Source organism: Piliocolobus tephrosceles, chromosome Y (assembly GCF_002776525.5).
Source record: "Piliocolobus tephrosceles isolate RC106 chromosome Y, ASM277652v3, whole genome shotgun sequence".
Lineage (NCBI taxonomy): Eukaryota > Metazoa > Chordata > Mammalia > Primates > Cercopithecidae > Piliocolobus > Piliocolobus tephrosceles.
Window position 1 is genome coordinate 15,598,698 of NC_045456.1, and position 23,249 is coordinate 15,621,946.

A 23,249-nucleotide genomic window follows, 5' to 3' on the forward strand; every position below is an offset into this window, starting at 1 on the left:
AGCATTAGGAGAAATGCCTAATGTAAATGACAAGTTGATGGGTGCAGCAAACCAACATGGCACATGTATACCTATGTAACAAATCTGCACGTTGTACACATGCACCCTAGAACTTAAATTATAATAAAAAATAAATAATAAAAAAGTTAAAAAAAAATAAAAGGAATAACAAAAGACAGTCACAACACGCCATTCTTGTGAGGTGCACCCAACCCAACTACACCCCCAGTCACACTAAAGCTCTGCCTGAACTCACATCCCTTCCAGAGACAGGCTGCTCTCTATCAGCAGATAGACAAGGCCTACTCCAGGCAGACTAACGTTCTCCAAACATGAAGCATTTGGAAAAATTACAAACATGATCTGGGTGGATTCCAGTTTCTAATCTGATGTAATTTCTTGAAAGAACAAGATGCTTAATAAAAAGCGTGCACATACTTTTCCAGGAATTATCTGTATGAATCCTGGGCTCAACCCATAGGAACATCCTTAAGGACTTCAGAGTCTACCCCTAGAACTCCCTCCAGCCCTAAAGGTCTTTCCTATCCCAAACGGAAACTGTCATCCTCCTGCTGAATATATTTCTAGATCAGAATGACTTCTATTAAGGTACCCCTTAAAGCAACTTTTAGAAACATATTTAAAAAGTCAATGTATGTTTGGTTTTTAGGAAACAGGATGTAAAACATAGTAATGTTAATGTGGCATGAAATTTTAAAAAAGAAAAAAAAAGGCCAGGCATGGTGGCTCATGCCTCTAATCCCAGCACTTTCAGAGGCCGAGGTGGGCAGATCACCTGAGACCAGCTTTGCCAACATGGTGAAACCCCATCTCTACTAAAGATACAAAAATTAGCCTGGCATGGTGGCGGGCACCTGTAATCCCAGCTACTCTGGAGGCTCAGGCAGGAGAATCGCTTGAATCTAGGGTGTGGAGGTTGCAGTGAGCCAAGAACGTGCCACTGCACTCCAGCCTGAGCAGCACAGCAAGACTCCATCTCCAAAAAAAAAAAAAAAGACAGACATTTCCCAATGGCTAAAGGAAAACACGCCAGCATGTTTTGTGGTTCCAACGTCAGTGGCCCACTTTTAACCAAGGTCAGGCACACACTTCTGAATCCCGCCACAGACTCTAGCAGCCTGCTCTGCACAGCTGGGAACACCAAGGGGTGGCACAGTTGAGTGGAACTGGGTTCTTCTGGTTCCTTTCCACTCCTGGGGCAAAATGGAAGCAGGAGTTATTATTCCTGAACAGAAGAGTTATCCAAAAGTTGAGAATGAAGCAAAAAGAATTCAGCTTGGCCTTTCAGTTTCGTTCTGAAGCACTGCTAAACAGGTCCACCTAAGAGTCACTGAATTATAAACACTTGTTAGAATTTATATTCACTATAGACTAAGGGCCCAGATAGGTTAATCTGTAAGTTTTTGCCACATAGAGCTACAAAGTATTTGTGTCCAGGAGAAAATTTAACCTCATACTGCCCTATAGGACAATACCAGTTTTCCTCCCCTGCAGAGAGATAAGGATTTTAAAGTACAAAACGTGTAAAAAGCTTAAATGCAAATATTCTGGCAGAAGCAACAAAATGTCCTAGATGGACTTGAGTATAAGGATATAGGCTCTGAAGGTGCTACAGAAGGGGTTACCTAAAAGGGAAGACGATAGGCCGGGCGTGGTGGCTCATGACTGTAATCCCAGCACTTTGGGAGGCCGAGGCAGGCAGATTACAAGGTCAAGAGACTGAGCCCATCCTGGCCAACATGGTGAAACCCCGTCTCTACTAAAAATACAAAAAATAGCTGGGCGTGGTGGCATGCACCTGTAGTCCCAGCTACTCCGGAGGTTGAGGCAAGAGAATCGCTTGAACCCAGGAGGCGGAGGTTTCAGTGAGCCGAGATCGTGCCACTGCACTCCAGCCTGATGACAGAGCGAGACTCCGTGTCAAAAAAAAAGAAAGAGAGAGAAGAGGACAGAGTGGCTTTCTCCAAAACCTTGCCCAATACCTAATTTGATAGAGACATCCCCCTCAAAGTGTAGGACTTTCAGGTACTTCACATTTGGCTGCAGGTGAGGCAATGGGTAAGAATGACTTACTTGAACTTGGCCGAGCCATTTTCAGGCAAATCTGGTTTCGTGTGGAGGCTGGAGGCTTCAGGCCACAATATAGCTGGGAAATCAATCGACTGGGGACAATCTGGAGAGGTCGCATCAGGGTTGTTTGTTGGTAGTTCTAATGCTTGAGATGGGCTTTAGAAAAATCACAAAAACAAATATTGTAGAAGTAATCAGAAAATAGTTTTATATATGGAAATATTTATAAATATATATATTTTCTATATTATACAAACACATCAGGTATATTATAACATACACACATGCGCACATACACGAACGTCCTTTAAAAAATCTTTAGTAACAGATCATCCTCTAAACTGGCTGTTTTCCATTTGTATTCTCAAGTGCTCCTAGAAGTACAGAGGTGCCTTGGAGCAGTGCTTCTCAAAGTGTGTTCCCTACACTAGCAGCGTTGCCATCACCTGAAATCTTGTTAGAAATGCAGCCTCTGGTTCCTCAGCCTCAGATCTGCTGAATCAGAAACTCTGGGGGTGGACCCCATCATCTATTTCCAGGTGATTCTAGTAACTACTCAAGTTTGAGGACCACTAAAATGCACAAGAAAGGGTTAGATGTGAGAATTCATTTGAAAACTTGCTGCTTTTCAAAAGGTATGAAGCCAGGTGCAGTGGCTCACACCTATAATCCCACGACTTTGGGAGGCCGAGGTGGGTGGATCACCTGAGGTCAGGAGTTCGAGACCAGCCTGACTAACATGGTGAAACCTTGTCTCTACTAAATACAAAATATTAGCTGAGAGTGGTGGTGCATGCCTGTAATCCCTGCTACTCGGGAAACTGAGGCAGGAGAACTGCTTGAACCCCGGAGGCAGAGGTTGCAGTGAGCCGAGATTGTACCATTGCACTTCAGCGTGGGCAACAAGAGTGAAAACTCCATTTCATAAAAAAAAAAAAAAAAAAGTATGAAAACCACCACTAGTCTCTCAACTTGTAGTCAAAGTACAGTTTCTTTCTTTTATTTCAGACAGGGTCTCGCTCCGTCACCCAGGCTGGAATGCAGTGGTGTGCAGTGGCGTGATCACGGCCCACCACAGCCTTGACTTCCTGGGCTCCAGCGATCCTTCCACTCCAGCCTCCCCAGTAGCTGGGACAACAGGCACACGCCACCATGCCCGGCTAATTTTTGTATTTTTGGTAGAGACAGCGTTTCACCATGTTGGCCAGGCCAGTCTTCATCTCCTGAGCTCAAGCCATACACCCACCTAGGCCTCCCAAAGTGCTGGGATTACAAGCATGAGCCACCACGCCCAGTCCAAAGTACAGTTTCTATGAGAATGTAATTTCTAACTGAGAACTAAACTCTGAAGGGAAGAAGTATACTGTGACAATAGTATTAAGATGACATAGTGTCAAAGAAACTCCTGGATCTTAAGGCACATTCAGTAAATCTTTGTCTATACCTGAGGAATGTTATAAAAGGAAAACAAACACAGAGAAAGACAACATTTGGAACAATGACACTGATTATCCAACAAAACTGTGGGGGCAGAAAATATAACAGTGGTTGGCAGAAAGGGGAAGAGTGAATAAAAAGGGGCATGTGGGAATTTTTTTTTTTTGGTGGGAGACAATGGTATTGTTATATATATCTTGATTATGGTGTTAGTTACATGATTGTATCTGTCAAAACTCATAGAACTCAATACTAACAAAGGGTTAATTTTACTAGACACAAATTTTACTTAAAAATAATGAGTGTAGAGCTTCAGTTTTAGGAAATGAGTTCAGGGGATAAGCTGTACAACAATGTGGATGTACTGAACTGCACCCTTAGTAATGATTAGAATGCTACATTTTGTTACATGTGTTTTACCACAATTGTATTTTGTAAGATAAAAGCAAGGGGATAAAAGAATATACCTTAACTCTGGTGGCAGGGTCTGGGGAAGGGGCGGCAGGCACCACATCCGGCCACAAAGGTGGCAAGAAGAAGACACTGAAACAGCCCAACAAGCAGGCCAAGGAGATGGACGAGGAAGATAAGGCTTTCAAGCAGAAACAAAAAGAGGAGCAGAAGAAATTCGAGGAGCTAAAAGCGAAGGCTGCAGGGAAGGCGCCCTTGGCCACAGTGGAATTAAGAAATCTGGCAAAAAGTAAGCTGTTCCTTGTGCCTGAGGAAATGGTAACCCTTTATTTCATCCGTATTTAAACATCTGTATTCCCTGCCATAACATCTTTTGCCACCTATAGCTGGAATTAAGTGTTGTCTTCGGGCTGTTGTACATTCAATAATAAACTTTTGTAAAAAAAAAATAAATAAATAAATAACTTTCTTGCATTTGCTGTTAAAAAAAAAAGAATTCACAAAAAATTAGTAAAAAGAATTGAGTATAGGGTGGGAAACGCTATGTAAGATTAGAACTGAGCAAGGATTTTCAATATATGTGTTTATATATTGTTTGGATTGTCAATGCCTTCCAGTCCAAGGAACACACTTGTACTCTCCAGCAAGTTGCAAGAGACAGAACAAGCCATAAAGAACTGCAGCATCTGTTAGGAACCTGGAATGGATTGATCAGAGGATTTGGGCTTGTGTTGGATCATGTTGGGGAGAGATTCACAGAAGTGGGGCTTTGTTCTGAACTGGATGTTGTAATGGATCTTATCTAAAAGGTGGAAGGAATGAAGTGAGGCTAAAGCCGTGAGTGGCCAAGAAGCAGGAGTCCCTCACGTTAGCGGCATGGGAGGATGTTTTGTCATTTTTGTGGCTTCAAGAATGTTCTAGTTTCTGCCCGCTCAGACGCGATTACTGAGTGGCCTTGTTCTTGTCTTGACCCATCGTGGTCAGAGTGGCCCTGTCTGACACTGATGCTCTGTCACATGGTTTATGTTCAATAGAACACCAAGGCCTATCAGACAGTGCCAGGCCCAAGACTAGAAGCAAACCAAATGTCCATCAAATTTATAAATGGGTAAACAAATTGTGGTTTATCCATGCCATGAAGATTCTTCAGCAATAAGAATAAACTGCTAATACATTCAACAGCATGAATGAATCTTTAAAAGTGTTATGCAATAGTAACTCTATAGCAGGAAACCTGGCAGCTACCACCTTAACCAAGTGATCAAAGTTAACATCACCAGTAATAAGACATGGTGACTCCACCTACCTCCTCATATGATGCAATGAGAAGGGCAAAGCGTCACCTGTGTGGCATTCATGACTGCAATTTAGTTATAAGAAAATACCAAACTCAAGCTGAGGGGCATTCTACACACTCTACAGCAAAACTGGCCAAGACTCTTCAGAAAAGTATCGAAGTTTTGAAAGAACAGAACTAGAGATCTGTCCCAAGTCCTAATGAGACATGACAAGTAAATGCTACATGGGATCCTCGGTTGGATTCAAGACCTGAAAAGGGACATTTGTAAGACAAATGGCGAAATGTGAATGAAGCCTGTAAATCAGTTACTAGTAGTGTATATGTAAATGTCTAGGTGTAATACTTGTCCTGGTTTAGATCATTGCACTCTAGTTAGGCAAGATGTGGACATTAGAGGAAATTGGGCAAATGGTATATGAGAACTCTGTGTACCATTTTTGCAACAATTTCTGTAAGCCTAAAATTATTTCAAAATAAAATTGCTTAACAACAAGAAAAAAAAGGGCCAGCCATGGTGGCTCACACCTGTAATCCTAGGACTTTGGGAGGTTGAGGCAGGAGGATCACTTGAGCCCAGAGTTCAAGACCAGCCTGGGCAACAAAGTGAGACCCTGTCTCTACAAAAGAGTAGCCGGCATGGCAGTGCATGTCTATGGTCCCAGCTACTCATGAGGCTGAGGTAGGAGGATCACTTGAGCCCAGAAGGTTGAGGCTGCAGTGAGCCATGTACTCCCTGCCTGGGTGAGACTCTTTCAAAGAAAGGAGAGAAGGCCAGAGCGAGAAGCAAGAGTGAGGGAGAAGGAGAGAAAGAGAAAAAGAGAGGAAGAAACGGAGGGAGAGGGAGAAGGAAAGAGAGAGAGAGAAAAGCTTTATGCTAAGTGAAAGAAGCCAGATACAAAAGGCTACATAGTTCCGAGACCATTTGTAAGACATTTTGAAAAGGCAAAACTGTTGGTACAGAAATCACATCAGTGGTTTCCAGGGACAGGGGTTGGGGGAGTGAAGGGGAGCAGAGAAATTTTTAGAGCAATAGAAAATTCTACTATATTTTTGTGATTTTTTTCAACACTCATAGAATTGTATAATAAAAAGGGTGAATTTTATAGTGTCTAAGGAGTAATATGATAAATCTTACCTACAAATAAGCAAGCAAGTCAACATGTTTTCAATGTATCCTGCCTCTTCTGCAATCAAAAAGACTGCAGAAGAAGATTGACACTGAAAAGAGAACAGGTTAGAGAAACATGGTGTAGTGTCTCCAGAACAACCTCAGGGGACAGGGCTGTCTGGCTGCCTAAAGTCATTTCTGCAGGGAAGGCAGGCAGACTGGCTGCTAGAGGGAAGTGAACAGACTCATGGACTCCAGCAGTCACTCTGGTGAGCAGCTCCGAGACTCAGTGACAATGGTGACCTCCAACCAACATGAATATCACCCCAGTGCTTGATTTAAAAAAAGCTTGGGGAAAATGGATTGCCATGACCTTCAACTAGCATGGGCACGATAAACTTTTGACAAACTTCAATTTACCTGGAAAACTCAGTAAGGAACAAATGAGGTGTTACTATAGTTTGTGGGTTTTTTGTTAAAATCTGGAAAAACTTAAATATATACAAAAATAAACACTGTAGTATAGGGAACCCTTATATTCTCATCACCCAGCTTCAGTAATTAGGGGCATGAAATTTTAAAAATATCATTACAGATGACAATTATTAAACTTGCATGTCTTGAAAAGTGTGAAGATTAAAACTCTGAGTACTGCCTAACCGTAACTAAAAGCTTCTAATATGCTGTGTGAAGTTACTTAGGCTATCATCATGAGCTTAATACATATATTTAATTATTTCTCCCAAAGATGAATATGGTTGTCTCCACTGCTGCTTTCTAATATATTTGAATCTGGAGATATCAATATAATACAGACTTCTAATTTGATCCAGAAAATTATTTTCTTCTTCTGTAGGTTTTTTCATTTTAAATATTAGAAAACACTTCCACTTACTGTAAAAGAATTTTTAAAAAGCTACTGAATAAACTGTCATTTTTTAAATCAGGCATGAAGTAGGATTGTAAAAGTCATTAAGAATTTAAAAGAAATTAAGAACAATGACGCCTGGAATTATTCCCAAGATCATAAATGTTCATAAAACTATTTTCTTAGTCTTTATTTGTGACTACAAAGTATTTTAAGACTAGACTAAAAGTCTAAATACATTTTAGTATTTGCTACTAAATAGTCTTTTAAGATACTACTACAAAGTCTTTATTGAAAACATCCTTTGTGCCAACATGTATCTGCTTTTCTAGGGTGTCAGGGCAGGCAGTGGTTCTAGTTTCCACAAGGTTACAACCCTGTTCAAATTTGGAAGCAATGTCAGAGTGTGAAGGGGCACCACTGTAAGAGTCAGAGGAGGGAGGACTCAGGTTATCCAGCCCACCTCAGGGGTGAAAACTACCCTGGGTGAAGACTCCTGCCTTGATTTTATCTTCCAGGTGGGAAAAGAGGCCTTAGGGGAAGAAATAAATTCATTGATCAATCATTGGGAGCTTTCTGGGTGCTAGGCAGGTTCTTATAAACTGACATTAATCCAAGTAATGTCATTTAATGATGCCTTTTCATGAAATCTGCAACTCACCTAACAGATTTTAAAAGCCTATATGTTCTCTGTGAAAAAGGGGGACACCCTACCAATTCTGAAAGACAGAAGTGAAACATTTTATCAGAAATTTGAGGGAAAAAAATTTACAGAAAACTCAGGACCTGACGGCTTCACTGATGACCTGAATTCTACCAAATATTTAAAGAACTAATACCAATTCTTTTCAAACTCTTCTAAAAAACTAAAGAGAAGGAAATACTTCTAAACTCATTTTAGGAGGCCAGTATTACCCTGATACCAAAGCCAGAGAAGGACGTTACAAGAAGAAAAACCACAGACCAATATCCCTGATGAACACAGATGCAAAAATCCTCAACAAAATAATAACAAACTGAATTCACTGACACATTAAAAGGATCATTCATCATGATTAAGTGAGATTTATCCCTGGAATGCAAAGATGGCTCAACATACACAAGTCAATAAATGAGATATACCATATTAACAAAATGGAGGACAAAAACTGTATCATCACCTCAACAGATGCAGTAAAAAGCATGTGACAAAATTCAACATCCTTTCATAACAAAAAACTCTCAATAAAATAAGTATAGGAAGAAAGTACTGTGACACAGTAAGACCAAATATGACAAACTCACAGCTAAATTATACTCAACAGTAAAAAGTTGAATGCTTTTCCTCTAAGATCAGGAACAAGACAATGATGCTCATTCTCACAATGTCTATTCAGTGTAGTACTAGATGTCCTAGCCAGAGCAATTATGCAAGGAAAGGAAATAAGAGTCATTCAAATAGGAAGGGAAGAATTTTTCTATATGTAAGTTTTCTATATATAAGATAGATATGTATATAAAATATAGATATATAATATCTATATATATAAGATGTATATAAGATATACAGAGAGATGTATAGGGATATATAAAATATATAATATATAGAGACATAGATGTATAAGATATTATGAGATTTCTATATATAAGACCATGTTATCAGCATGATCCCTGTTTGATGATAATACGATTTTATATACGGAATACCTAAAGATCCAACCAAAAAAAACTGTTAGAACTAATAAACAAATTCAGGGAAGTTGCAGGACACAAAATCAACATATAAAAATCAGTGGTGTTTCTATACACTAACAACAAACTGTATGAAAAAGAAAATAAGAAAACAATTTCATTTATAATAGCATTAAAAAAAAAATTCAGGTAAATTTAACCAGAGGTATAAGACCTGTACACTGAAAACTATAAAACATTGATGTGAGAAAAGAGACACAAATAAACGTAAAGGTATCCCATGTTCATGGATTAGAAAAATTAATGGTTGTTAAAATGTCCACACTACCCAAAGCAATCTACAGATTCAATGTAATCTCTAGCAAAATTCCAGTATTTTTCACAGAAATAGAAAAAACAATCCTAAAGTTCATAAGGAATTGCAAAAGACCCTAAATAGCCAAAGCAGTCTTGAGCAAAAGGAACAAAGCCAAAGGCATCACACTCCCTAATCTCAAAATATATTATAGGGCTATAGTAATCAAAACTGCATGGCACTGGCATAAAAATGGGCACATCAACCAATGAAATAGGATAGAAAGCCCAGAAATAAGCCCAAGTATTTACAGTCAATTGATTTTTGACACAGATGCTAAGAACACACAATGGGGAAAGGAACGTCTCTTTAATAAATGGTATCAGGAAAACTGAATATCCACATGCTGGATAACAAAATTTAATCCTTATCTCACACCATATACAAAAATCAACTCAAAATAGATTAAAGTCTCAAACATAAGACCTGAAGCTGTAAAACTAATAGAAGACAACATAGGTGAAAACTTCGTATTAGTTTGGGCAATGATTTATTGGATAGGACCCCAAAAGCAACAAAAGCAAAAATAGACACGTGGGATTGCATTAAACTAAAAAGCCTCTGCACAGCAAAGAAAATAATTAACAAAGTAAAGAGACAATCCGCAGACTGGGAGAAAATATTTGCAAACCATGCATCTGATAAGGGGCTCATATCTAAAATACATACGAAACTCGATAGCAAAACAAATCAAAATGAATAACCCAGTTAAAAAATGGACAAAGGACCTGAACAGGTATTCCTCAAAAGAAGACATATGAATGGTCAACAAATACATGAAAAATGCTCACCATCGCTAATCACCAGGGAAATGCAAGTTAAATCACACTGAGCTACCACCTCACGCTTATTAGAATGGCTATTATAAAAAAGATGAAAGACAAGTGTTGTCCAGAACGTGGAGAAAAGGGAACCCTGGTACACTGTTGGTGGAATGTAAATTAGTAGAGCCATTTTGGAAAACAGTATGGAGGCTCCTCAAAAATCTAAAAATAGAATTACCATATGACCCAGAAATCCTACTTCTGGGTATATATACAAAGGAATTGAAATCAGTATGTTGCAGAGATATCTGCATTCCTGTGTTCTTTTCAGCATTATTCACAATAACCAAGATATAGAAGCAACTAAGTATCCATCAACTGAGGACGGGATAAAGAAAATGTGGCAGGCCGGGCGCGGTGGCTCAAGCCTGTAATGCCAGCACTTTGGGAGGCCGAGACGGGCGGATCACGAGGTCAGGAGATCAAGACCATCCTGGCTAACACTGTGAAACCCCGTCTCTACTAAAAAATACAAAAAAACTAGCCGGGCGAGGTGGCGGGCGCCTGTAGTCCCAGCTACTCCGGAGGCTGAGGCAGGAGAATGGCGTAAACCCGGGAGGCGGAGCTTGCAGTGAGCTGAGATCCGGCCACTGCACACTCCAGCCTGGGCTACAGAGCGAGACTCCGTCTCAAAAAAAAAAAAAAAAAGAAAATGTGGCACATATATACAATGGAATACTATACAGTCGTAAAACAGAAGGCAATTCTGTCATTTGCAACAACGTGGATGAACCTGGAGGACATTAGGCCAAGTAAAATTAGCCAGGCACAGAAGGACAAATAGCATATGATCTCACTTATATACTTGGAGTCTAATAAAGTTGAACTCATAGAAGCAGAGTAGAATGATGGTTACCAGGTGCCTGGGGGAGGGCAGATGGGGAAGGGAGGGATGTTGGTCAAAGGATACAAAGTTTTAGTTAGGTAAGAGGACTAAGTTTTAGCGATCTACTGCACACCATAGTGACCACGGTTGATGACGTATTGTATATGTCCAGGAGAGTAGATTTTCACCACCAAAAATTAGTAGGTGAGGTGATGGATATGTCAATTAGCTTGATTTAATCTTTCTACAAATGTATACGTATGTCAAAACATTACACTGTGTATATTTGTCAATTACATAAATATATAAATATATATTTATATATTTATTTATATAAAACATAATACATGCTAAGTATAATGCAATGAACTGCAAAAAGTTGTACAGGCTCCGAATAAATACTTTTTGAACGCCTATGAGTTAAATAAATGCAATACATCAGTCCCAGGTGTCTCTATTAGGGGGCCCCACTCCCTCCCGCTCCATCATCTGCTTTCCTCAAGGTCGTCTCCACCCTCCTATTTGTTGACAGCCGGCCTCTGACCCAGTTCATCACTTTCCCGGGTTTCCGGGCGCCACCCTCTTCAGGTTTTCCTCCTACCCCTCCAGCCCCGCCCCTCTGGATCTCCCATCTTCCCAGCGCTCCAGACTGCATGCGGCCTCCCCGCCCCCTGTGTCCAAGAGGCAGCTCCCACTCCACGCGGGCAAGCATGACCTCCAGAGCCGTCCTCAAGCCGCTTCCTCCCGAAGCACTGGGGCACCATCCTCCCGGCTGCTACTCGGGCCCAGGGACTAGGCCCTGAGCCTTCCCTTCTCGTCCGCCCCACAGCCAAGCTGCTCAGCAGATCCTGACCGCTCGACCTTCAAACTATGTCCGGAATCCCACCCGTCTCCACGCCCACTGCCTCCACCCCGGCCACCTTCCTCGGTCATCCTGGCTGCCGCAGTGACCAGGGTGACCTTTCTGAAAAGGGAGGCTCTGTTCCGAGCCCTCGTGGACCTCCCCAGCACAGCGGCCTCCCAGGCCCACCCGCTCGGGTGGGATTACTTTCCAACTCCGTTTCCTGCCCCCTCCCTGATCTCCAGCCGCAACGACCCCCACGCAGAGCCCGGAAGACCTTGGGCCCCGCACGTGCTGCCGGCCCGCTAAGAGCTTGGGGTCCCCCTGGAGCGCGCCTTCCAGGCTTTCTCCTAGAGGTGCTGTGTCCCGACCGCGCTCCTGACCTGAGCCACGGCTCACCTGGGGCAGCTCGCGACCCCGAAGACAGTCTCCCACTCCCCGCCCCCCGGGGTGCCTCCCTCCCAGCTCTCGGTACCTCCCCACCATCCCCCACATCCCGTTCTCCAACCGCTACCCAGTCACCAGCCCAGGACAGCAGGGCAGAGGCCGGGCCGCGCATGCGCACCGCGGACCAGCGCTACCTCCACCCGTCAGCCCGCGGCCCGCCCTGGGTGGTGCGCGCAGCCCCGCGAGAGCAGTGCTTGGTCGGGACCCAGGAGCTGGGGCCAGAGCCGGAGAGGCCGCGGAGACCCGGGCCGGCGCGGGCAAGGACGCACCTGCGAGAGGCGGGCGCGGCGGCTGGAGAGAAGGCCGCGGGGCGGAGCGGCTCAGCGTTGTGCTCGGCTGCAGCGGCCCCTGCCGGAGACGCGGGCGCCGGGGTTGTCTTTATAATTGAAGGATTGTCTGTTGTTCTTTATTTGGGGTGGGGGTGGGATTGGGAGTAGGGGTGGGGGTGGTAGTGGGAGTAGGGGTGGGGGGCGGCGGGTCGGGAGAGGCGCGGTGACTTTCTTCGTCTTTGTCAGCTTCCAGGGTTCATTCCACTGCCCAAATACGTAGTGAGTTACTACCAGCTTTGCTTCCTCCTTCAGCAAACAGCTGGATCACACAATTTCAGGACAGAGGATTTTAAGTGTTGGGGTCATTTTCCCTGAAACGATTTCAAATGATGGTGAGTTGGTTCCCAGCCCAGCCCACCTAATCTCGAACGCAATGATGAGTGCGCTCTGACTGCTGAACTGAGAGACCTGGTGACTCACGTGGCTCCGCAGGGCCCCGTTCCCTTAAAATCTGAGTCTTTCCTTTTCTTGGATTCGGGCTTACCCCAGCACCACTTGGCAGAATGGAATTGCTTGGGGGCATGTCAATAGACTAGAAAGGGAAGTAAGTGGTCTGAAAACTTGGGGGCCAGAAATGTTACATGAACATTTTTTGCCTACCTAAAATCTCAGCCACTTTCCACAGTTTGGCTGGAAATTCAGCCCATATTGAAGCCCCTCTCACTCCTGCAGGTGTTACCAGCAACTCAGGGGTTTATGGAGTAACGAAATTGAGGAAGGCCTCACATCCCGCTGCTTTTTTTTCCCTAACGTGTATGGGCTTACTCTGAGCCAGACACTTTTAAGAACTTCATATTATTAAGCAATTTAAATCATACCCACCACCTGATGAAATAGGTACTGTTGTCCCCACTTTATGGGTTGGGAAACAGGGCGAGGGAGGTCAAGTAACTGCTCAAAGCACAGAACTGTTGAGTAGTAATGTTAACTAGGGCAGTCCTGGAGAAATCGCTCAGAGGGCAAAACTGAGAGTTCATTGTTTTCTTAAACAGTAGACAGCTGAAAATGCTCGTCGTTTCTTTTTTTCTTTTTATTTATTTATTTTTTATTATACTTTAAGTTCTAGGGTACATGTGCACACATGCAGGTTTGTTACATATGTATACATGTGCCATGTTGGTGTGCTGCACCCATTAACTCGTCATTTACATTAGGTATTTCTCCTAATGCTCTCCCTCCCTCTCCACCCCAAAACAGGCCCCAGTGTGTGATGTTCCCCTTCCTGTGTCCAAGTGTTCTCATTGTTCAATTCCTACCTATGAGTGAGAACATGCGGTGTTTCGTTTTCTGTTCTTGTGATAGTTTGCTGAGAATGATGGTTTCCAGCTGCATCCATGTCACTACAAAGGACATGAACTCATCCTTTTTTATGGCTGCATAGTATTCCATGGTGTATATGTGCCACATTTTCTTAATCCAGTCTGTCATTGATGGACATTTGGGTTGGTTTCAAGTCTTTGCTATTGTGAATAGTGCTGCAATAAACATATGTGTGCATGTGTCTTTATAGCAGCATGATTTATAATCCTTTGGGTGTACACTTAGTAATGGGATGGCTGGGTCAAATGGTATTTCTAGTTCTAGAACCTTGAGGAATCGCCACACTGTCTTCCACAATGGTTGAACTAGGCTCATTGTTTCTTAAACCGTTTTGTTTCTTTGTTGTTCATTTGTGTTTTCCTAGTCTCTTTATCTATAGGTAACCTAGCTTAAAAGAACTAGCGGTTGGCCCGGGAGCTTCACTGCCCTTTGCCAAGTACCAGAGAAAGATAAGGCCTACTAGGAACCAGAGAAAACCAGAACTAGCCACCCCTTGTTATTTTTAGATCATTAATACATCATTATATGCTCAACTCCCGACCCATAGAAGAGAATCGCCGCCATTTTCTGACAGTGCATTGTATGAAGAGGCATGTTTATGAAATGCACCTGTGCATCTAGAGTTCCTCCCGGATATGCTGGCATTCCTCCCCACTCCACATCTAATGCCTTACAATTCCCCAGCTTCCCAAAGCTCTGGAAGAAGGGGGTCTTTAAAGTGAAAGTTTACTCCTTCTCCATTCCTGGCCAGGAATGAAACCCACTTGCCTTTTTTTCCAGTTGGTGTTCTTTCTTCGCAACCGAGACAGAGTAGGAAAAGAATGCAATTTATCAGTAACAGTAGAGCTGGGATTTGAATCTAAGTGCTTTGACTTCAAAGACAAGGTTCCAAGCTGCTACACATACCTCTTGTCATTAAAGTGTATTCCATTTCTTTTGTACTTTCATATTGACCATTGTGAGTTAATCCTTTCAGTTGGAAGAAGAGGGAGACAGTGTCCGTTACTGCAAACTTTCATGGTCCACAGGCCCAATATGTAGCCTTCACCACCCACAGGTTCTGCCACTTCTGGGGCATTGTATTCTATCAAGATCCAGGCACCTGCCATCCACATACCAGCCCTGGAACTTGTCCCTTCTCCCAGGCTTGGAAATGCCACTTCTCCCTGATCAGTGTCGAGCCAGTTCCTTATCTTGATACATCAGCCACTGTCCTTTCCATCTTTCAGGCAACTCTAGCTTAATTTCTCGATGGCCTTGCCCTTCTGAAACAAAGGCTGTTCCCTTTTCCCAGAATGACTTTTCCTACTCCCTCCACAGTAACTCCCCTCATCCTTCCAGTCTCAATTCATTTGTCCCTTGGTGGGGCAGGGGGGCGGGTAGCCTTCTTAAACCCTCCTCCCTCCCAAGGTAAGGTCCCTTGTCTCTAATATAAGCTCCTGTAGCACTATGGCACTTATCCCAGTTGAGATTTTAAATGTATTTCTGTGTATTTGATTAAAGTTTCTCTCCTCCACCAGGCTGTGTAGGTGGCTTCTTGTTTTATTTTGCTCCCCATGGTATTCCCAGCACCTCAGGATCCCTTATAGTAGATGCTGAATTAGTAAATACATATTAAATAAATGAATGAACAATCTCACAGGAAAAGCAGCCTCAAACTCAGAAGATAATGACTTGGCTATCTTTACTAAAATTTAAGAGGCAAATGACCTTTTCTTTCTTTCTGCTGATGAGTCTGTCTATAGCAGCACAAAACAAAAAATAAATAAACAAAATAGAGTTCATTGATAACTCATCCTATTTATAGAGGTTTTCCTGGGACAGGTGAGTAGGTGATAGAAGAGTTCAGAAGAACATACACTGTAAAATAATTTTGCCTATTTCCTTTGGTGAAATTCAGACATGTCAAGCTTTAACTCTGGAAAGAGAATCTCTCTCTATCCTGAGTTTTACATCCTCTTGTGATCTCTCACTTTACTAGTTATCACTTCTGTCTTTCAGGGATGAACTGTCCTCTTTAAGCTTCTGGTATAAATATAAATATGGAAATAAATGTCTAGGGATGGTCGACACCAAGAATGACCCTGCCCTGAGATGGAGTGTCACACCCAGCACCATGAGTTGTGACTCTAACCTCCATCAGTTGGTCAGCGCATCTGCATATAACATGTAGCCACAGCATTCTCCCAAACCTGCTACACACAGCAACATTGCACACAGCACATCTTCAGAAATAAAATTGACATGAATAACTGACAGGTGGCAGACAAGAAAACGGGGATTGCAGAGGTTTGCATGCTCTGCAGTGAGGAAAGCTAGGTTGTCAGGACAAGTCTGCAACAGAAGGCAGTCTGGGGCCAGGAGAACCAACACACTGTCTTTCGATGGCTGGATGGTTGGATGATGAGCCCATATTCTTTTTTTTTTTTTTTTTTTGAGACAGTCTTGCTCTGTCACCAGGCTGGAGTGCAGTGGCATAATCTCGGCTCACTGCAACCTCTGCCTCCTGGGTTCAAGCGATTCTCCTGACTCAGCCTCCCAAGTAGCTGGGACTACAGGCACCTGCCACCACGCCCAACTAATGTTTTTGTATTTTTAGTAGAGACTGGGTTTCACCATGTTGGCCAGTCTGGTTTCGAACTCCTGACCTCAGGTGATCCGCTTGCTTCAGTCTCTCAAAGTGCTAGGATTACAGGCGTGAGCCACCATGCCCAGCCAATTAGCCCATATTCTTTTTTCTTTTTTCCTTTTTCTTTTCTTTTTGAGACGGAGTTTCGCTCTTGTTGACCAGGCTGGAGTGGAGTGCAATGGCATGATCTTGGCTCACCGCAACCTCTGCCTCCTGGGTTCAAGCGATTCTCCTGCTTCAGTCTCCCTAGTAGCTGGGATTACAGGCATGCATCACCACGCCCCGCTAAACTTTTTTTTGTATTTTTAGTATAGACAGGGTTTCTCCATGTTGGTCAGGCTGGTCTCGAACTCCCAACCTCAGGTGATTCTCCTGCCTCGGCCTCCCAAAGTGCTGGGATTACAGGCGTGAGCCACCGCGCCTGGTCCCATATTCTTAATATCTAGGAGCTCTGTTCTTCCTTTTTCACGTTTATACCACCCCGTTTGTTGTTTATGTTTGTTTTGGTGGCGACAACCACGTTGATCTTTTGAAGATATTTAATGGAATAATGACAATGTGTCCCCCACTGCCCCACTGGAACAGAATTTCTCAAGTGGTCTTTTTTGTTTCCACCTTTATCAGCAGATGTGGTTCTCCTTTCATATCTGCTATGGTTTGAACGTGTCCCCTCCAAATTTGTGTTGAAACTTAATCCCCATTATGGTGGTATTGAGGTGGGGCCTTTTGGAAAGCGATTAAGTCATCAGTGCCCTGCCCTTAGGAATGGGTTAATGCCCTTATAAAAGAGGCTTCAGAGAGAGTTTACTTCTCTTGCCCTTTTGCCTTCTGCCAGTGAGGATACAGTAAGGCACCATCTTGGAAGCAGAGAACATCCCTTATCAGACAGCAGTGTCAGTGCCTCCTTGATCTTGGACTCCCCAGGCCCCAGAAATGTAAGAAATTTGTTTTGTTTTTTGAGACGGAGTCTCGTTCTGTCACCAGGCCGGAGTGCAGTGGCACTATCTCAACTCACTGCAACCTTCACCTCCCGGGTTCAAGCAATTCTCCTGCCTCAGCCTCCCAAGTAGCTAGGACTACAGTGCCACCACGCCCAGTTAATTTGTGTATCTTTAGCAGAGACGCAGTTTCACCATGTTGGCCAGGGTGGTCTCAATCTCTTGACCTCATGATCCACCTGCCTCGGCCTCCCAAAGTGCTGGGATTACAGGTGTGAGCCACCACACCCAGCCGAAATTTCTGTTCTTTATAAGTTACCCAGTTTGTGGTATTTTGTGACAGCAGCACAAATGGACTAAGACAGTACCCCAATCCATCTCCAATGAAGTGTCCAAGTTCTCTACTCTCCCTAGTGTTTACCATTGGATGGAAAGTTGTCCATAGTTATTGGGTGGGGGTAGGAGAGAGTTTAATGGGGAAGGTCCATGCTTTAGGAACTCTTGTCTCTGATACCTTTCCACCCTGGTCCTTGGTCTCTACAACAGTTCAAGGATAAGGATCAAAGTCCTAGCAGATTCCAAATGCTGATTTTCTCTCTGATGATAGACTCGTGTAGTTTGGGGGGATTCTTTTAACCTTAGCTCCCTTGATATCGTCTGCTTAGATTCTGCATCTTGGTAGGTTTGGATCTTTTCCAGCAGAGGGCCCTTCTCTTGGCAGAAAGCTGGTAGAACAGGATTCTTTCCAAGAAAACTAGAAGCCAACTCCCTTTCCCATGGGGCCACATCAAGTCCGTGGAAAACGTGCCTGAATCTTTTCACTGCTGAATCCTGGAAACAGAGGCATTCCTAACACAACCCAAACTCTCTTGGGTCTGTTCCCTCAGGCCCACCTTTCCTGTGGGCTTTCACAGGTACATACTAGCTACCAGTCCCTGAGGTCCTCCAGCTCCAGGGACACAGGTCAAGCTCTCTGGGTGGCCTTCTGAAGCCCTCCTCGCTTGCCTTGAGGTGTAGGGAAAAGCTCTGTTCTCCTCCCCAGGGAGACAGAAGAACCATACCTGCATTTTAACAACGATATCCAGAGATTGTTTTTCCTTTTACGTGTCTGTGGGTGAGTGAGGGGCTAATAATGGCATAACAGTAATGATGGCTAATGTTCACTAAGCTTTAAGCACCAGGCACTGTTCTGAACATTTCCCATGGATTATTGTATTCTTCAGTCCTCACAATGACCCAGTGAGGTGGAGGCTTTGATTTTCTTCATTTTACCGCATGGACAGATGAACTAATCTGCCCTTGGTTCACGGAGTCGCTAAGTGCAGAGTCAGAATTTGGACCCAGGCCTTCTGGCTCCTGAGCCCATGCTGTTGGCCACTATGAATAGTCTAGCACCTCTCTTTAAAAGGTGCGGATGCTTGTCACCTCTTTTCTTTTCTTTTTTTTTTTTTTTTTTTTTTTTGAGACAGACTCGTGCCCTGTAGCCCAGGCTGGAGTGCAGTGTGGCACGATCTCAGCTCACTGCAAACTCCACCTCCTGGGTTCACACCATTCTCCTGCCTCAGTCTCCTGAGTAGCTGGGACTACAGGTGCCCGCCACCATGCCTGGCTAATTTTTTGTATTTTCAGTAGACATGGGGTTTCACTGTGTTAGCCAGGATGGTCTCCTGACCTCATGATCCGCCCGCTTCGGCCTCCCAAAGTGCTGGGATTACAGGTGTGAGCCACCGCGCCCAGCATACCTCTTTTCTTCTCAGCCTTCTGAACCTAAGCAACATTTTGAGGCAACCAGGGACGTTGCATATAATATCTTGGTACATGAAAACATATATATAATGTACATTATATATATACACACATATGTACATTATATATATGTGTGTGTATATATATATAACGTGCATTTTTTTCTTTTGCTTCCTACATTGTCTCTATTTTCTCCTGCTTCCTTTTGTGTTTGTTTTGGTCTCTCATGTTGGAGACTTTCCCCAGGTATCTGATGATCTTTGACTGTCTGTTCATAGTAAGACACCAAAAATGGATAGGATGATGCTGGGTGGGGGTGGGGGTTGAGAAATGGCTCCACTGTTGGGCAAGGATAGAGCTAGTTCACTGGAGAACACGAAACATGTCAGTCTTTGAGGCTTTCAGGTATTTAAAGAAGCATCATACAGTATCCTGTTGGTGGAAGGCATTTGCCTGTTTGCCAGAGTTTTCCTGACTGAGTTGTGGAAGACGGTTTGGGATATGGTCAGAAGGCCTTAATATTAAAATGTAGATTTTCTCTTAGTCTTTTTTTTTTTTTTTTTTTTTTTTAGTGCGGCATCTCTCCCTCATTCTCCTCTGCTTGCCGTCCCCAAGAGTGGTGCAGTTTTTCCAACGAAGAAACTTTTTGCTTTGTACAAGCATGTAGGGAGGCGAAGGAGAGGAGCAGATGGGAGGGAGGGGGAAGGAAGCAGAATTTTTTAAAAAGCTATGCAGCTCTAGAAACTGAATCCTATTGATATTTTTGAAGGGATCGAGTTAAATGTATCAATTGCTTTAAGGAGAATTAACAGATTTATGATAGTGAACTTTCCTATTTAAAAACAATGTTTACCTTTCCATTTATTCAAGTCATCTTGTAAATCTCTCAGGAATGTTTTCAACTTTCTTCATATGGATTTTCTACATTTCCTATTTAATTTATTCTTAAATGTTTTATAATTAAAATTAAGTTGTGGAAGTTAACCAAAGGATGTGTTCATTTCGAAAAGTCACCTTTACATGAATAATTGAACAAAACAAAAGATATTAGGTCATAAGCTAAGAAACATGAGAATGAAAATCCAGTATTCTTCAAACTGACTGGGTAGATGCGGCCACCTCTAGTTTAATCTCATGCATCCATCCATCTATACATCCATCACGGCATCCACCAATTTATATAGTCATTCATTTATCTTTTGTGTGCCAAAAACTGGCTAAGCCTTCAATGTGAGCTCTGTATGAGTACTGATAGTATCAGCAGTGCATGGATGAAATAATAAAACTTTGCTATTGTAGCAGGTCGAGCCGCAGACAAAACTCCTCAGACACCGGATTAAAGAAGGAAGAGGTTTTTCATTCAGCTGGAAGCATTGGCAGACTCGTGTCTTAAGAGCTGAGCTCCCCGAAAAAGATATTCTTGGCCTTTTTAAAGGTTTACAACTTTAAGGGGTCCACGTGAAAGGGTTGTGATAAACCAAGCAAGCGTGGAAAACGTGACTGGGGGCCACATGCATCAGCTAACAGAACAAAAAGTTTTACAATGCTTTTTTCATACAGTGTCTGGAATTTACAGATAACACAAGTAGTTTAGGTCAGGGGTTGATGTTATTATTATTACTTTTTTTTAACTCCTAGGGTCGCGTGGTGGTGCCAAGGTTGTCTGGCTATTTATTTTACTTTTGTTTCTTTCTAACTTTTTGCTTTCTCTCTTTTCTCCTGTCTTGTGAACTAGGCAAGGTGGGGGGAGGAGGGCAGCAGCAGTAGTAGTGATCTCCTTCCTTACTATCAAACATATTCTTTTTATTTTTTTCTCTTTACCCCTTCCTCAAAACTTTAAATACTGAAATTTAGTCTTTGCTTTTTCGCCCTTCCTTTCTTTTTTTTTTTTTTTTTTTGAGACGGAGTCTCGCTCAGTCGCCCAGGCTGGAGTGCAGTGGCCCAATCTTGGCTCACTGCAAGCTCTGCCTCCTGGGTTCACGTCATTCTCCTGCCTCAGCCTCCCAAGTGGCTGGGACTACAGGCGCCCGCCGCCACGCCCGGCTAATTGTTTTGCATTTTTAGTAGAGACGGGGTTTCACCGTGTTAGCCAGGATGGTCTCGATCTCCTGACCTCGTGATCCGCCCACCTCGGCCTCCCAAAGTGCTGGGATTACAGGTGTGAGCCACTGTGCCTGGCCTCGCCCTTCCTTTCTAATACAGAGCTCTACAGGTTACCTGCTGTAAATGTTAAGATTTTCCTTAGGCGCATAAAGCATTTAAAAATTTTTTTTCATCGGAGTCTTTAAGAAGTGTGATATAATCCAGTGAGAGGTCAAGGTAAAAGATTGAAGTTGAGACAAAACTAGTGCATCGGCACTGTCCCTAATCACGACACTTTATTAGAGCGATAGGAACAAAAAACGCCCTGAGGAAACACACAGAAAAGAGCTTGTGTTTTAGCCTACTTCAGCGGACATTTGTCCATTTCATTACATATTTGATCTGTATTTATTTCATAAACAGATTTGATCACTTACTCCACCGAGTGTGTGATAAACACTGGAGGGCATGTAGAAGTGTGTTGTAGGCAATGTTCTGTAGGACTGAAAAGCACAGGATTTAAGAATCCAGTCTTCACCAATCCTGTCTTAGCATCTTGAACCTCAGATTTTTCACCTTTCAGATGGTGCTAATAATGCTCATTCTCAATGCATTGTTGTAAGGAGTCAATGAAATAATGTATGAAGAGTATTTAACATAGTGCCTAGCATACAGTACCACCCAATAGGCAGTTGCTGTTCATTTACTACTTTCCAGGACTAGGTTATGAAATTACTTTATATATTTCACTTTGAAATAACATCTGAGTAGTTATTAGCAACTATTAACCCCCTCATCTTTGTACTGTTTCATCAATCTCCTTGAAAAAGAAACCACATATCAACTCTCTTGGAGAGGCATGAAATGAATATTAACCAGATTCTGAAATTTCTGTCATGTCAAACAGGTGTGATTCTAAAACCAGCAGCATCAGCAACAGCTGGAAGTTTTTTAGAAATGCTGAATATAAATCCCTACTCTAAAATGCTCCATCAGAATCTGCATTTTCAGATCCTAAGGTGACTCTATGCACTTTACGGTTTGAGAGTTGCTGCCCTTGTTTACCTACCAGTGGAAGTTCAAGAGGGCATTCACCTGATAATTTTTGGAAGCAGAGGAGGAGAATTAGACATAAGATGAGAAAAAAGCAGTGGAAACTCTTGGGACTTTCCATATGTCCTGGCCTCACCCGGGTCCACAGCCCTTTGAACTTGCTTATCCTCCCCATGATGGATCTGCGTGGTATGAGATACAACCAAGAAAGGCATATCTGGTGAACTGGCAGGAAAATGGGGAAGGGGGCTCTCTAGAAGACAGAGCACAGACTACGGGGACCCTGAAAGTGAATTCATCCTCAGGGAAGAAACAGGAAGGCGTGTTGAGCTGGTCTCAATAATAGCTCTAAGGTCTGGAGCCGGGCAGCAGGTCTAAGTAGACAGAGCATAGTGGTAATGACCCGAGCCTGCCCAAGCCAGTCCCCTTGACACCTTCTGAACTTTAAAGAGGAAAGAGCTTATGTAAAAGTAAAGCATTTGGCTCATTAAATTCTGTGATGCCTGGGGTCTAAGGATCTCTCCCAGGGCCTCTAAAAATATAAACCAAGAAGAGCAGGATTCACACATCATTACCCATCACACAGCAAAAACGATCTGTGGGCAATGGCCCAAGGAGACTGTTCAGCAGTGGATGGGGATGAGTCATCCTGCTGACATGGGCGCTGGCATGAAAGGGTTTGAAGATGCCCCTTCACAACAAAAATCAAAGCAAAACAATACCTAGGATACTGTAGTGATGTACGTATGGGATATTTGACTAATAAAATAAGTAAATGGTAATGAGCTTATTTATAGTCTTGGCGGGTAAGATCTGGGGATGTTCCAGTTATAGAGGAATAGCCATTTGATTCTTAATTGCAAGCAACAGAAGCCAACTGTGGCTGACTGAACTATTAAAAAATGAATTCATTAAAAAAGAATAGGGCCAGGTGTGGTGGCTCACACCTGTAACCCAACATTTTGGGAGGCCA

The 23,249-nt window shown here is 43.1% G+C and overlaps 1 pseudogene; it reads left to right on the forward strand.

The window, feature by feature from the left end:
* The first annotated feature begins 2,668 nt into the window (after positions 1-2,668).
* Positions 2,669-4,232, forward strand: LOC111528596 (annotated as a pseudogene).
* Positions 4,233-23,249: the final 19,017 nt, after the last annotated feature.